At 49.5% G+C, this 4666-nt stretch overlaps 1 pseudogene; it reads left to right on the top strand.

Annotated features, from left to right (window-relative positions):
- The first annotated feature begins 247 nt into the window (after window positions 1-247).
- On the top strand, window positions 248-3546 carry LOC137964533 (large ribosomal subunit protein uL2mz, N-terminal part-like; annotated as a pseudogene).
- Window positions 3547-4666: the final 1120 nt, after the last annotated feature.

Below are 4666 nucleotides of genomic sequence, written 5' to 3'. Positions count from 1 at the left end.
AAATGAATTACATTTCTAAATTGAAGAAATTCATTCTATTTAGAAACATGAATTTACATTTCATTTTCTCTTTCTTTCCTTTTCCTTTTTGAATCTTCATATAGAAAGCTCTAAATACTCCCCCCTTCATTCATTGATAAGGAGGAATCCAGCGGAGGCCCGCATAGGATGTGTGAAAGAAGGACCAACGACGATCTTGGAGGAGAAGGAGGAGTAGGAGGAGCGAATCTAATTCGGACGGAATCGAATGATTACGAGATACACAATGATACAAAGCCTAAAGGGGAGAGCACTTAGACAATTTACTTTGAGTACAGGGAAGTCCGCTGGGAGGAATTCCTCAGGGCGTATTACGGTTTTTCACCGAGGGGGTGGATCGAAGCGATTGCTGCGAAGAATTGATCTGAAACGAAGCACTTCGTCTATGGGCATTGTAGAAAGGATCGAATATGACCCTAATCGTTCTTCTCGGATCGCTCCAGTACGATGGATCGAGGGGGTGCTGCAACGCCGACAGAGGAAATGCAACACGATAGAAGAGTTCGCTCCGCCGCGTCAGATCCTCGAACCTACCACGGCCACCATCTGCGGCCTATTTTCGTTCTCTTCCCTGCCCGGGAAAGTGGATCAAAGAAAGGTAGCTTGCTTCTCTCCTGGACTGATGGCGGCTTATGTAGTGGTCGGCCTTCCTACCTTCATGCCTCCGAAGAGCCAAGCCAGCGCAGGAAGCAAAAAAACTTGCGCTTTGGACGTTTTCTTCTCTGCCCTCTCCTCTCCAAAGGCCAAGGGAGGGACTGCATCCCTTTCCTTCGGTAGCTCTTTTTGTTTCCCAAGGGTAGCGGTAGCTGGGGCAAAGCCCGCTTTCTTCGCTCCGCGAATGAGAGAGAAACTCAAAGGAAAAAACACGTTCTCTCTTTTCGAGGTCCGAAAGTGGAGAACGCATTGCGTTCTCTGGGCACATAGGATCAAACGTCAAGCAGCGCTTTCTTGGCAGAGTTTGAGGCGGCAAGAAACTTTAGGGCTTGTTGGAGCTGCTGAGCATAACGAATCGAAGCCGAAGGCTGATCAAGGTAGCTTGCTCCCAAGCCAAGTGCTTGCTTACGCTTTATGTAGTGGTCGGCCTTCCTACCTTCATGCCTCTATAAGCCTCTACAAAGCTTTGCTTCCGGTAGAAGCTAGTCGCTTCGGTAGCTTGCCTGCCAAGCCGATAGGCGAAGGGCCGAAGGATGGAGCGTGCAAAGTCGATCGTGCACCTGTCGTGTGACCCGTTGGTCCTAAGCAATGTCTTTCGCGAAGCGACCCACCTAGAAAGAGCTCTCCTTTTATTATGTTAGGGGGCAGTCAAATGGAACTTCGATCGGATGCGGGTATCCAATCCCGCCGCTGAGATGTCCAGCGGATTCCTGGGCCTTGACGAATGGCCGGCCACCTTTGACGTTAGAAGAGCAAAAGGCCCGGGGCATAGCAGGATGAACCAATGTGAATGAGTGTAAGCTTCGTTGCCCGAACACGATTGGTGCTGACCACACTAGGTGCTACCGTGGTAGCAAGAGAGGCCAGGCAGTGACAATTGAGAGGTTGTCACTGAGCATTCCTAGTCACACGGGAAGAGAGGTCAAATGGCAAGGCAAGGCCATACGCCCGTGTGGCTCCTCGCGGAGTATAGCTCACATCCAAACATCTGATTGAGGAACGGGGCAACGCCCATGAAGCTCAGGCGGAAAGGGAAGGCCTGCCAGGCCGTCTTCCAATGGGTGATGGATTCTTCGATAAAGCGCGGGCAGACTCGGAGACCTGGGACCTTGGCTTTGCAACGAATGAAGGGAAGCTCGAAGAGCTTTCTCCGCCAGCGGCTTATGTAGTGGTCGGCTTCGCACAGCCAGCGCTCACGCCAGCGAGCGAAGCGCGGGTGCCACTATTGCTTAAAGGTAGAAAGCACCCTATTGTGTAAAGGGGCCCTTTCCTTTGGCTACTCTTGCTATCAGGTAGAAAGCCTCAAGCCTACAATCGCGGCCATAAAGCGCACAAGCCCGCGGGCACTTGCAGCCAACGACCTCTGCAGCCCGCGGGCACTTGCAGCCCACGGCCATAGGGGGCACTGCTGGCCGTGGGCTGCAAGTGCCCGCGGGCTTGTGCGCTCGCTGCTGCAGCGAGCGCATCCGCGCTCCGCTCACTCCCTTCGGGTGTCGCTTCCTGCGCAGGAGGCCAAGCATTCTTCTGCCAGACGTCCCGGCCTGGGAGCCCCTTTCGCCTTTGGTACTTCAGTAGATCTTAAAATCAAGGCGCTACTTCAATGCAGCCTCTACTACAACTACATTACGCAAGCCCCACCGATACCTACGAGTAGAGTCAAAGTACCAGTGACGGTGACTTTCTAGGTTTATGGATGAAGTAAGCTAAACTCCATCAAACTCCTCAATCAATATCAACAAACATGTCGTGACCATGACGGTTTGGTTAGGCTTGGTTGACTTTGTAATGTAAACTAACTAATAACTAATAGGCGGCGTTTATTCAAACAAAGTCAACCTAACGGTTTCCTTGGTACTTAAGTACTACGACAGTAGTAGTACTATTAAGTAGCTGTACAACAGAATGCCGTTCGCCTTGACTTTAGTATTGAGTAGTACTTAAGTAGCTAAGTTTCAAAAGGTGAACAGCCCCCTGTCCTTTATTTTATAGTTGTAAAGGGCTTCTCAGAAAAGTCAGGAAGGAGGCATTCGAAAGGGCGACCACTATATATATAAATAGAATAGGCATTCTGGGAATGCCGACTACAAGACTACGACTACAGAGGCATGAAGGTGGGAAGGCCGACGACTACACGGAGAGATCCCTATACCAAGTCATGAGCGATAGCGAAGCCAAGCCTAGCCTATAGGCGAAGGGCCGAAAGCCCGGCGAAGGTTAGACCTGAGAAAGTACGAAAGAAAAGTACGTTAAGGTTACGAAGTCACTTAGCCGAGCCGAGGCTAAGGTTATGGAAGAACTGTGTCGAATAAAGTGAGATGTTGCTTATGAAATAGCTTAGTTGGTTGAAGGTAAGTGAAACTAAGGAACTGGCTTAGCTTAGCTGTTCTACAAAGGGGAAAAGCGTCGGTTACAGAGTCACTTAGCCGTCTACAAAGGGAAAGGCGTCGGTACGGAGTCACGTCAGCTGTGGATATAGACTAGGCTCAGGAACGCAGTCTTAAACTATGGACCGAGACTACACTAAGGAACAAGGAAGCTTGACTGAGCAAAGAAGGAAAGGAAGCAAAGCTACTCGACTATCAGGAGAGGAACGAAGCAGCTTCTCTAATAGCCCCGTTGAATAGGAGGGCGAAGGCTTTTTTCAAAAGTCTTTTTTGTCTTGTCTTATATATAATTTATAGAGAGGGAAGAAGCAACGGCCCTATTTGCCACACCAACCCGCGCTGCGCGCGCGTTGCGCTAACGCGCTTGAGTTTGATTGCTGGCTTCAAGTTCTTAGGAAGAGCCGTACGAGGCAGCTCACGTACGGTTCGGGAGCCGAGCCCCAGCACAGGGGCTTAGGTCAACACTTATATATTAGCCAGTCATCAATTGGAAGCGGGCAAGATGGTGATGAATTGCGATTGGTCCAAACCTTCGACCAGCGGCTTCTTGCGACCTGCCCAGAATGCCCATACATACCTTCGGTTCCAAGACCTTGTTCGCACAGCGAATAAAGGCCGGGTTGAAGGGGGCAGTCAGCTGGCTGCTTCTTGGCCACGCCCCCCTGCTTATAGATACGATATACTTGATCTAAATTCTCAAGTAGGAAATTGCATACCATTAGCCGATATACGTATAGGAACATGGGTACATGATATTGAATGTAATCCAGGTCAAGGCGCAAAGCTGGCTCGAGCCGCAGGAACTTTTGCTAAAATAATGAAGGAACCAGCACCACAATGTCTTGTGCGGCTACCTTCGGGTGTTGAAAAACTCATTGATTCCCGATGCCGAGCTACTATTGGTATAGTTTCCAATCCCAACCATGGTGCACGTAAGCTTAGAAAAGCAGGACAAAGCCGGTGGTTAGGCAGACGCCCCATTGTTCGTGGTGTTGCAATGAATCCAGTGGATCATCCTCATGGAGGAGGTGAGGGGCGCACGAAAGGAGGTAGACCTTCGGTGTCACCTTGGGGGAAGCCCACCAAAGCAGGATTTCGGGCAGTAGTGGGAGTGGGGAAACGCAGAAATTAGTTCATGCCACGACGATCTATATGGAAGGGCAGTTTTATTGATGCGAAAGAATTAGTCTTCAAAAGATGTTATTCTCCCATGCCGGATGAGTGGGAGGGGCCACACCAACCCTAATTAGAATGTCATTCTCAAAAAATTGCATAGATGATTAGCCGTTCCTTCCGCAACGCAAGTCCGATATGTTTCGTTGCAGTCAAGGATTAGTTCGATCCACTATCTTTTTGAAGCAGATAGTTCACAGTGCTCATTCTATCTCAACCGGTAAAGAAAAGCCAACTCATGTTTCCACTCAATTTTCATTACGAAGATGTATCACGTCAGGATCCGTTGCTCAAACCGAATCACGCCAACGTTATGGAAGTTCCTGGATCGTGTGAAATAAGAGTAGTACCAAAGGTACCCTCTGAAAAAAGAATACAAAATGGAAAATTGGCTATGGAGATTCCGCGCGGTCAGA

This window comes from Aristolochia californica, unplaced genomic scaffold, assembly GCF_029961685.1.
Source record: "Aristolochia californica isolate CCGP_79_NKW_82.1479 unplaced genomic scaffold, dmAriCali1.0.hap1 SCAF_409, whole genome shotgun sequence".
Taxonomy (NCBI): Eukaryota; Viridiplantae; Streptophyta; class Magnoliopsida; order Piperales; family Aristolochiaceae; genus Aristolochia; species Aristolochia californica.
The sequence above is the reverse complement of the archived record's forward strand: the minus strand, read 5'-3'. Positions and strand labels throughout refer to the sequence as shown.